Genomic DNA, 12,603 nt, shown 5'->3' with positions numbered 1-12,603 from the left:
CTAAACTAAATTGACTAAAAGTAGCCAATACCAAACACTATGACTATAACATATTTGTAAAATACATATTGAATACATCAATAAAGAGAGTGTCTAACAACGTTTTATATAATTACGTGCCTAACACTTGTCTTGGTTCAAAAGACCTCTATAACTACTGTCCAGGATTTTAGTTAGTCATTTTTTATTGCAGTTTCTATCCCCTAACTCTTTGAAACCTAACCGCCAGAATACTGGCATTGCGTTTGATGTGTCAAAAACTCTCAAAACCGTAGTACCGGCATTCATATGGCTCTCTTTACAAATGCTGTTTTTTAAGTATTAGCTTAAACCAATGAAATTTATTCTGTTTCTTGTCTACTATTCTATCGCTTTCGTTTCTAAATGTTTTTGAATATATTTATCTACTTCTTTCACTATAATGCAAAGGTTTTGTGCCAACCTTACTTATTCCACCAGTATAAGACTCAATGCATAAGTTTATACATGTAATTCTGCTTTTTTCATAAGAGTACAATAATAGCCAAGCATATACAATGAGCGGGCTTAAAACAGCTTTGCTCTCTAACGCAAATCTTTAGGCTTATATAGTGGATAGCCCCGCCTTTTGCCATTTGATTAGACTAGATTCGGCTCAGTTTAGCTCTACTCAGCTCGACATGGCTCTAATCAGCTCGGCTTGGCTCTGACCGGCTTAACTCTCAACTCAGTATTCTGCCTGACTGAGCACAGGCGGGCTCAGCTTAGCTCAGCCCTAGGCTTAGCTCTTAGTAGATCACATTCCACAACATCCTCACACATTCAATGCTTGCACAGTGCCAGCAGTCCTCACAGGTTTGCCTGCTCAGCGCGTCTGCGTTCCCATGTCGGGTTTTTGACCGGTGTTCAAGGGTATATCGTAAATCTGCCAGGATCTCGAGCCACCTAGTCACCTAATTCGAAGGTTTCCTCCTCCTACACAACCGCCAGAATGATGCACAATCTGTTCATAGAAAGAACTCTTTTCCATACAGATAAGCCTGAAAGTGCTTCACTGCAATGACCACCGCGAGCAATTCTCGTCGTCTGACGCAGTAATCACGACCTTAGGGGATGGGGTTTTGTTGTAAAAAGCGATGACCCTCTCACAACCTTGTTGTACTTGGGACAGCATGGCCCCTACTTTACATCCACTAGCACCTGTATACAATATATACTGCCACCGAGGGTTCAGATAGCCCGATATTGGGGCGGTTTTGATGGTGTCCCTCAGATGGTTGAAAGCAGTCTGTTCATCTTCCGTCCATCTCCAGGATTTTTCTATTGCCGTCAACCAGTGCAAGGGATGCACCATCGTGGCAAACTCTGGAATGTATTGTCAGTAGTAGCTGACTGTCCTGAGGAACCTTTTAAGTTCTTTGGTTCTGCGCGGGTTTCGCCATTTCGTGACCGCTTTGACATTAATGGAGTCCGTGGAAACTCTGTCCTTGCTCACTTCATGACCTAAACAGCGGATTTGGAGCTGCAATACTTTGCATTTGGATGCCTTTAACTTCAGTACGGCCCTGTATAGTCTCTGGAAGACCTCCTCCATTTGGTGCAAGTGTGTGTAGAAGTCCAGTGCTATGACTATAATTTCATCGAGGTATAACAACAGCGTCATCTATTGGAGGCCATGTGAGACGGGTTCCATGTGCTTTTGAAAGGGTGGCTGAGTTGGAAGTCAGTCTGAAGGGTAGTACCCTCCACTACCACAACCTGGATTGGATCAAAAATGTCGATTTCAATTTGGCTTTTGATCCAGGGGCACTTTCCAGTACTCGCTCACCAGATCAAACGTGCTGAAGTAGTGACTGCTGGACAGCGCGTTTAGGCTGTCCTCGATCCTGGGTAGGGGGTAACTGTCCTTTTCGGTGACGGCTTTCAGACGCCGGAAATTTAAGCAGAAGTGCCGCTTATCATCTTTTTTTGAGACCAGCACCACGGGCAAGCTCCAAGCCCCTCCAGCGGGCTTGCTAAGCCTTCTCTTGAGTAGGTCCTGGACCTGCCTTTTAGCCTCTGTCCTCTTTTTCGACCCGAGCCTGTGGGAGGTTGTCGGATCAGCTGAGTGCCCTTTTTGAGAGGAATAGAATTTTCGACTTCGGAGGTCTTTCCTACGTCGTCGTCGCCTGTGATGAACACAGTGACATACCGACTCAGCAAGGAAGCCAACCTCGCCGTCTCGCCTGTATCCTCACAGTTCGGTCGGGCCACCTGAAACAATTCTTCAAGGTGAGCCGGCACTTCATCGGTTGAAGTCGGACCGGCTTCATACAATAAGGAGTTGTCCTCTTTGACCCGCAAGGTGTCCACCCCCTTGTAAATGCCGATAGTGGCTCCAGACCAGAAGGTCAATAGCCGTTCTATCGTATTCATGCATCGGGTGATGACATGTTCTTTGGGTTACGGCTGATTTAGGCTACTTGCCACAGGAGTCTGTCTGGGAGCTCTTCAACCAGCCCCACAGAGCAGTATTGCTGTCCAGTAATGTGACAATGTATTGCCATCTCTGTCCGGGCTAGTACCACCGCTCTCCTGATCACCTGCACTTTACTCTATAGTGGTCTTTCATGCTAGCCTGTGCAGACTATTTGCCTGCCATCCACTCGAACCACAGGCTGTTCAAACTCGAGAAAACATTCATGGGTTTCGAAGAATGGCATACTCAACATGGCATCCTCACTCAGGCAACTGACTACAAAGACTTCCTTCGTTCCTACGTCCCTCAGACGAATTGGCAACTGGATTATTCCATAAAAGGGGAACCGTGTCCCGCCAGCGTGTAGGAGATTGCTGTCGCTCTCCTCAAGCTGGTCTAGTATGGTTCCAGGTAGTCAGTCAAAAGACCTGTTTATTTAGCAGGTTCATGGTACACTCCGTGGCAAAGAGAAACTGAATGGGCCACCATCCAATTTTCCTGGAAAGAAATAGCTGATGGAGTGAGGTCAGCTGAGAGCTTGCACCATAGTGGTGTTCTCCAGGGCACTCTCCGAGGGGCTTGGAGTACCCTCCTTTTGCAACGGGGCAAGGTTAGTCCTTGGAGCAGCTCGTGTCTGGGGTTGACTCGGGTTTCCTGAGGTCGCCGCTCCTGAGGCGGGGAAGGTGCTGGCCCTGCTGCTTTTATAACTGGCTTTCAACTACTCTGTTCTGTGGGAGTGGTCCTCAGTGTCTTGGGTGATGAGATTTGGTAGTAACTTTCCTACAATTTTGATTACATCCTTGCCGTTCATGCAGAGGGTGTAATTGGCATCCAGGATCGGAAAAACGTCGAGGGAGGCCTCAATCAAGGAGTGACCATAATTAGGTGTTTCTATAGGCTGTTCCTGTGCATGAAATTCTCTTAGTTTAATCCTAGCTGGTTGAGACCATCCGTCACCGCTCACCAAATCCCGGGTGGCTTTGTTATATCTCCGGGGTTGTTTGACTTTGACAGAGTCAGTAGCCGGAGCTACTGCTGTGGCCTCCCTTTGTTTCCTGAAGCCAATTTTGAGTAGTGGGGGCAGTTCTTCCGAACGTGCCCTGGCTGGCCACAATCCCAGCAAAGACTATCTAGATGGCTTTCTCTCTCAGTCTGTGTGTTGCCTCGCACCGGCATTTGTGTCATTTTTTCCATGAAAGATTGGACTAGCAGGGCTAGTCAACACATCACGTCAATTTTGACCAAGTTTACCTGACCGGGGCTTTCTCTTCCAGGGCTCGCACTAATGATCCGGGAGGTTTGCCTCCCCCTCCTTGAATCTGAAGGTAGTAATTTCCAGCCAATACAGTGTTGGCTGGTGTGGGCGTATGCACAGTCAACAAGTGGCACTGCAGGGTAGGATCCCCTAGTGAACTGAAAAATGTATCCTTGGCCATGTTGTTCTGGTGAGGGTTCGGGAGGTCTCTGCACGCGATGCGTACCAGTTTCTCCACCTCCCATGGCATGCTACTGGAGCGACGTCTTTTTCGTCCTGTTTGAAGGTTTTGAGCTGGCTTAGTGCTTGTCTGACATACAGCCCAAACTTTGCCCGAAGGGCATTAATTACGGACTCCCGGTCTTTGGCCCGTCCGCAGTCCTCGGCTTGTTTTCCCAATGTTTCTCGGATGTGCAACAGCGTTGCCCTTTGCGCCATTAATTAGCATCAGCCACCTTCATGCAGGTAATAAGGTATTTTATGTCCCCTTTACCCAGGTACTGGGGAGCATTGAATATTGGTGCCAGTTCCTGGGCTCTGGGTATCAATAGTACCCATTTTACTGCTCCCACTAGCCCGTCAGGTCCTGGGTCAGCACTCTGTGCCCTTGTAATTGCCATATCTCAAGACTTTCAGTAGGTTTCTGCTCCTGTCCTAGGGCAGTTCATCTATCGACTCCGTCGCTACAAGATTTTTACACAGCTCTTTATGGGTTTCTTCATGTTGCCAGGAAGTTTTTCCAGTAAGAGCAAAGCTTTTATTTTTAGGCAGGCCTATCAGAGCTTTCAGTAGGTTTCTGCCTCTAGAGCAGTTTGTCTACTGTGTCCGTTTTTGCAGGTGGGGTGTTACGCAGCTCTCTCTGGGTTTCTTATTGTTGCCGAGATGTTTTTCCAGTGAGAGCGGCGCAACTGTTTTTCAAGCAGGCCCTATTCTGTGTCGTCTGTTTTCTGCCTACTGCTACTTTCAAGACAGCATAGAGTTGATCCAGAAATCCAGTGATCCAGTACGAGTCTGGTAGTGAAATTTTTTTGGATTGTCTTATCTCACTGCTGCCACCAATGTAGACGTTTTGTGCCACCCTTACCCCAACAGCATAAGACTCGATGCAGAAGTTCATACATGTCTTTTTGCTTTGTTCTTAAGAGTACAAGAATAGTTAAGCACATGCAATAAACAGGCCCAGAACTGCTCTGCTCTCTGACACAAATGTTCAGGCTATTATAGGGGGTAACCCACTTCTTGTTCCACTAGATTAGACTGTACTCGATTCGGCTTGGCACTACTCAGGTTGGCTAGGCTCTTTTCAGCTTGGTTTGGCTCTAACCTGCTTAACTCTCACCTCGTTATTCTGCCTGACTGAGCACAGCCTGTCTTGGCTTAGCTCAGCCCTACGCTCACCTCTTAGTTGATCACATTCCACAACAATAATAACAATTTCTAATGAAATGGAGTCGTCAAAAAAGTAGAAAAGACTCATCTGTTAGTAGGTCATAGATGGTTGTGACGAAGAAGAACACTCATATGATAATAATTATAACTTTCCAGATTATTCTGACTCAACAAACAATGATGAACATGGATATGATGCTCCACGGACATGCTGCGGCTGTAAAAAAATGTACAGGTGTTGTCGACTTGTGAAAACTTTTACAAGTTTTATAATTGTGCGATTTTTTATGATTTTAGCCCCAAGAACTGTGGTAAAATAATTTTTTAGAGCTACATTTGTATTATGAGCATACATGTATTTAGATATATTTAACAAAAGCTTAAAATCTTTGAATCATTGGATCAATTGTTCAGGAATACTGAAACGCATTCACATGGACAACCAGGGTTCAAAAGGTTAACTAATTGTCAGTAAGTGCTATGGACTAATATTTAGATTCCCTAATATCTGCTGCATCAGCTGTATCAGCCCTATCAGTCAGCATCTGCCTTTTTTATGATACATACATAGCCCAAATTTAAGAATGGGGCAGAATCATTAGTGAAGTTATCCAGACATTAAGATTTGATACATATGCAATGATACCATTGTATCAATGATTTTGAAAACATTTTATGTTTTAACCTTGATAAATGATCTTGTACAAGTGCACAGTTGCATAAAAGAAGAACAACTCAACCAGTTTTGTCTTCAGAATACATGTAGATATAAACAAGTGCCAGCACCTTGTGACTATACCGCATATACATTGTTGAAAGTATTAATCTCAAAATAATCAACTTCTGACGACTATATGGCAATCAAAAATAAAATACCCTCTAAGAATCAATGGCTCTTTTACCTCCAATAACACTGCCGTGAAATCTTACTGAAAAGTTCAGCAAAGGGTTGTCTTTTCCATGAGTTGTGGCTGTCTGTAAAGTTGTCATTGCTTGGCGCGCTAGGAGAGAAAAAACGACATGTGCATCATTTCGCAGATTAAATGAAAGTAGTTAAACGCTAATGTTATGTTTTGGATTAAACTTAGAAAAGATTATGCTCGATTTAATGTGAAACAAAATGAAGGAAAATATAGTTTTACACACACAAATAAGGGTGTTTATTATGTGCACATATAAGCATCGCCTAGGCATTATGGTAATTATACTTTCAATCTTCCATGCAAACTTTTATTTATGGCATACATATTTATTTATACTTTTATTAGAACTTTTATTTATATATGTAAATATATACATGTATATATCTATATATATATATATATATGTAAAAGTACCTATGCAAAAGTACCTGTATATCTATACAGGCACTTTTGCATAGCTTGACTCAATTCCGACTGAACAGATAAAAAGAGCATAAATAGTTTTATGCTCAACAGTACTAAATGAAACAGGCGAGTCTCCAACTCCTAACCGGGTGAAATAATGACTTTATTAACCTTTTTGCTAGAACCGGTGGGTTGATTTATTTCAACGACATTGAGCCTTTGCCTTCACTATTTCGGCTAACTTATTAAACCCTGTTTAGTACCTGAGTCAACTAATCAAATGTGACCCGTGAAGTTTTTCTACAAATTGATACTAATAATGACTTGATAATTTTAACTATCCATGACTTTGTAGGGATGAAGTTGGTTTCACCATATATTCAAGCATATGCTTTTCATATGTTTGACATGGCTTTGGGCAAAGCAATGCTAATTTTGCCTTTATTTTGCAGACTCCTTCAAGTGGATTGACAAGAATGCCATCGGCCTCAGCATTTTTTGCCAAACCGCTTTTCATACACATGTTGAAGTGTCACACTGAGTTTAAAAAAAACTAATTTGAGAAAAGCATTAGCTAGATACAGTTCCTAATTGTTTTTATTGCATTGCTTTCACAGTTTTAAGAAAAATTTATACAGCTTTTGAATTAGAAATTAGACTTTAAGAATTCATAAAAGTTTAGTTACATCATTCAGTGTTTCTAAAAGTATTATAAATTTTCCTTAAAGGGCTTGATATCTACATGTCAGATTGTGAACCATATGTTAGACAAATCATAAAACAATAAACCAGATGAAGACCTTAATGATTTTGAATCAGATTGTAGTTTTGATGACAATGATGTTTTTCTCAAGTGGATGAGCACTAAAACCATAGAAACTATTATAGCAACAAATGAATTGTAATTAATGAAACCAAGTCAACATAATCATTCCAATGATCATTACCATTGTTGCACCATTTTGTGAGGACAATTCTTTCTTAATCGTTATTTGGTTAATTGAGATCAAACAATGTTTAATTGGCTGTAAAATAAATGTCACATTCAATTAGAGACGCAGGACTGTATTATTCCATTGTGTTGTTCTGTTACAACTGGCATTAAAATGAAGGTGGAGTTCAAATAGAGGTTTTACAGTAAGTGTGATAGAGATAGCCACCTAAAAAAGTTATAGCCTTTATAACAGCATGACAATCTGATCACTACACTGATGTAAATTACCCACATGGGCTAAAATTTGCTACTTGCCTCCAAGCTGAGCCTCTTGTGAAGGTTCATGTTTCTCATTCTTGCTTTTATCTTTACAGTGGGTCAACTGTGGCTCAGCTGTTAAAAGATGTAAAAAAATTTAAATAAGTAGATTCTGAAACAACGTTTAGCCATGCTAAATTTTAGTTAACAAGTTTTTATCTTATGTTTTTTCTACTCCTAACATAATAGAGACTATTTTTTCACTGGTCTCAATTTGTAGAATATAATACACTATATATTTCTTTGCAAACTTAGTAGTGCATTTAGATTAACAAAATACGAAGATTAAGACAACACATCTTATTTTCTTTAATGGGAAAAACCAAAGAATAGAATTCCAGCCCAAGTGGCAGCATTGAAAAGCTTTCTGTCTTGAAAAAACTTCGTAATAATAATAGCTGTTATTAAGGAGTTACATTTACACTGATCAAACTATACCTAATGACTCAAAAAGATCGCAACGTTTAAACTATGAGTGATTGCTATTCTAACCATTGATACTAAACTAGTGGCAGAATTTCACACTGATTATTGAACATTCAATACTCTTATTGAAATTGAAATGCCAGAAAATCTCTTCCATACAATCACCATCATAATTAGGCCTAACAATTTCTGATCTTTAATGGATGATGATTTGAACTTGAGTAATATTGCTGATCAAAATCTGAAAACTTTAATTTAGTGGCTGTAATTCATTGCATATAAAGGCAGTACAGTGACCGACCTTACCACTTCTGTCCTTAAAAATTGGGGCTTTCAGATTTATCATATAAAACTGCAAATAACTATTGCCAAATATGAGTCATTGCACTCACTGACCACTAATTAACCCTTTGAACCTTAGCTATCCTTGTCAATTTGTATCAGCAACCCTGGGCAGTTCCTCCAATGATTTAAAGTTTTGAACTTCTAACAAGTATATCTAATCGTGCTCAAAAGACAGTGATATTTTGCAAAACAATAGTAATAAAATTTGACAATCAGTGCCCAACCCAGGGAATAAAACTCGTTGAACTTGCGGATTTATCTTCTCTCGAATCTTGGGTAAAAAAGATTTAGAGCATTTCGATCTTACCAGTTCTGTTTTTGATTTTCATGTTCAGGTTTTGTTGCCGGGATCTGTCGAGAACAGTGGAAAAAAACTTGATCTATTTTGAAATACTCTTTAAAAACTGTTTGATGAGCCACACATTTACTCTTTGAACCCAGGAATTTTTTTAATGTGCATCAGTAACGCTGGGCGATCTGTCCAACAGTTCGAAGTTTTAAAACTTCTATTACCTATATCTAAACAGGCACATAATACAATTATGATTGGTAAAACACTAGTAAGAAAACTTGGGCAATCCACAGCAAATGTCATCAAACAGAAAAAAACAGTACTTTACTATTATTTGGGCTAAAACTATAAAAAGTTTGTAAGATTTTTAAAAAACTAGTTCAAAGTTTACAAAAGCATCATATCTATTGAACACATGTTTATAATTATTTTATGACTCAAAATATACTAGAAAATAATAGTTAGTATTATAAAATTATTTACTTGAATCATAATCATGTATGGCCTACCAACAAACAAGTTGTCTAAATGTTTTGCAATATTGTTCCTATGGGATTTGTTATTAAAACGAAAGAAGTAGGTAAAGATATTCAGAAACTGCTACAAATGGAGGTGAAATTTTTGGTCAAATACATTGTGCAAAATTTAATTTGACTAGTTAATGCTGTTACTTAAAAACGGCTTTGTAAACAAAGCCAGGAGAATGCCGGAATTGTGGCGGATAGAGATTCTGACACACCCTATACAATGCCTGTAAACCGACAGTTTGGGTTCAAACTTCAAAAAGGTTACAGCTGCAAGCCTGTAGAAAGCCTGCAAGCCAAAAAATAATAAAACCTAATAAATAAAATGAATTGAGTTATGATTGAGGTGTAATATTTAGAACATGTCTGATGTTTGGAAATATTAGACATCAAACCTGTATCAACAAACCCGATTTCCAAAATACCTTTTAGACAACAAGTAATCGTGCCAAGCACTACCGGCAACACACAGCCAATTTCAGTATATGTATTACAAATTTTTTACAGTTATTCAGGACAAAACCTAAAAGATTCAAATTATTTTAAAAACTAGTAAAACTATTGAGAAAAGCATCATATCTATCGAGCACAGGTTCATCATCGTTTCCTAATTCAAAATAAATGAGAAAGTTATAGTTAGTATCATATAAGTCATCATTTGCATCTCAATCATCCATGACCTATCAAAAACAGTTGTATAGTTTTTTTGTGAAATTGCTACATTAAAAAATTGTTATTATAACCAAGGAAGTAGATAAAGATATTTTAAAATGGCTAAACATGGAAGGGAAATTTTTGGTCTAATGCCTCGAGCAGAAATAAAGTTGATTGGTTTCCTCTGTTAATTAGAAGCAGTATTCAAAAACTGAGTCATTCTAATGCCGGCATTTCAGCTGTTAGATTTTTTGACACACCCGACTTAATGCCGGAATACTGGCCATTAACATTTGAAGGTTTTTCGGTTAAGGGTTAACGGAAAAGCCAGTACTCTTATAAACTATGCCATACCTGACAAATTCTCGCAAGTGTTCTCTGAATCATCAGATGAGTCTGAGTCAGGTACTTTGCTTGCCATAGCTACAAAAAAACTTACAAATAATTTGTGATATAGAAATGCTATGTAGGCAGTTTGATCCATTCATTTTTAAGTGAAAATTTCAAACACAAACCATGGTTCAATATAAAATCTGCCGCAAAAATAAAAAGTATGAATAAGTAAGATATGCAGGGTGGCTACATTGTTGTTCAAAATACCTTGGTTATTTGTGTGCGCTGTGTTGTACAGTCCTCTGTGTGCTTTTATTAACTCTATCAAAAGTTTATTTTTCGTTTTATGATTTATTACTCTTGAAAAAACAGTAAAACTATCTGTTGGAAGTTGGTGATCATGAAAATGCAAAAATTAGCTGCGAAATACTGCAAATCAAAATGCATATTGTGTAGGAAAATGCTCTGATTCAGCAAGTCTAGTGCTCTTTCTAAGCATCAACTCAACCAGTGCATGATATCGTACTACTACAGCCTAAGGTCTTTGCGCTTTAGCAAAGTTGGCTTTGAACAATAACGGACAGTTTCAAGGTAGTTTTATAGTAAAATGCAGCAACTATTCATAATAACTTTATTGTCATAAAAAAGGTTCACATTACATAAAAACAGTCCCTCGGTGGTTGAGATTCATAGTATAGTATACTTATTATCACTCCCTTTGAATCTACTGGGCTGCCAGGCCACTGTTCTGTCAGGCTACCGTTTGGTCAGATTTCCTTTATTGTCATCAATAAATTGGAAGCAAAACGCACATTACAAACACATCTTAACAATTCCTTAACAAAAACTCTACACACAAAAAGTCTCAGCCACACAATCTATTCTTAATCCGTAATGAGGTTTGACACCATATTTCAAACTATGGTATACACATACATGTATGTTATACACATTTTTTGAAGGATTTTACCGTGCGACCTTCACTTTATCTACAAGCCAAGTAAATAAAGAAAACCGACTTGTTATCAGAGGATAAACATACATTTATAGACTAGATATATTTGCATCATCATAACAGTGGTAAAAGCATGCGTACATAAAGAATAAACAACTATCAATGCACAATGTCTATTGTATGCAGGAAGCTGCACTGCTCTCTCCCTGTTTCTCTAATATGCTCCTCATTTTATAATCTTCTCGTCTTTTGGCTCCGCCTCCTTGCGGGTTCTGCTTCCCACCATAACGCTTTGTTCTTCTTTCTGCTAGGTGACCCATAGACTGCCAAGTCAACTTTGCCCTTTATCGCTGGCCTCCGAACATAAGGAAAAGGCTGGCTCAGCCCGACAACCAATCATCACGCCGACACCTTCCTCGTTCGTGATGCTCTTCCACCACACTTTCTCCCCATGACTGACCACAGGGGCCATCCGACCAACACTGGAGGGGGAAAGCATCTGTGCCCAGAGCCGGTGCTGTCAAGTCCCATTTTCTCACTGGGAGATGGTATCCTCTAGGAAAAGGGCATCATGGCTTTAATGTTGAGCATTCCTTGGGAGTTTGCCACCATCCCTTGTGAGATTGTCATCTGATACCACGAGCGGCTATCCTCGAAGAATCGGTTGCGTTGGACCTCTCGTTTCTGCCGGAGCTCTTTCTTTTCAAATCATATTTTTCAATAGGCCCTAGAGTCGGTCCACTCTAGTGGCCCAGGGTAGGCCTAGGCTTGGGAGTCTCCTTTTTCTTACAATGGTGAGAAGGCTGACAGCCTGTGGCTCCAACTCTCTCCTCTCTAGGTGCGTGCTGCTTTCGGTCCGGCTTTTTTTGCCAAGGCTCCGCCAGAGATTGGTTGTTTTCTGGCTGAACGGCCTAGGCCTTGGTGGCAATTTTTTTTTCTTAAACAGGTTTACATACGGCAGTAAAATCTTGGTTCGGATTGGTTTTAGTAAGGTAGTTTTAGTAACCAAAAGCTACATCATTAGATTGGAAATCACTAGTTATAATTAGAAAGGAACCCTAAATACTAAATAACATAGTAAAATTTATGTTACCATTGAAAAAATGCTGTTAAAACGTAAGAGGCGCTAACTTAAAACTCATAAATTTAAGCGATATTGAGTAATATTTTGAAATTTCGTGTTCTTTTCTAATTATAACTATCGATTTTTAATGTAATGATGTAGGTTTTAATTACTAAAACTCAATCACTAAAACAAATTCGAAGCCAAAATTTTACTGCCGAATGTAAACCTGTTTGGGAAAAAACAGTTTTGCGCCCTGGCCGGCCTCTTCATTGGCGTAAGTGTGGGCCAACACTCCTGCAGGGGCAGGGCGGCTTGTCATCCCCGGAGGCGCCATAAAGATTGCCACA

Source organism: Watersipora subatra, chromosome 6, assembly GCF_963576615.1.
Source record: "Watersipora subatra chromosome 6, tzWatSuba1.1, whole genome shotgun sequence".
NCBI classification, from domain to species: domain Eukaryota; kingdom Metazoa; phylum Bryozoa; class Gymnolaemata; order Cheilostomatida; family Watersiporidae; genus Watersipora; species Watersipora subatra.
The sequence above is the reverse complement of the archived record's forward strand: the minus strand, read 5'-3'. Positions refer to the sequence as shown.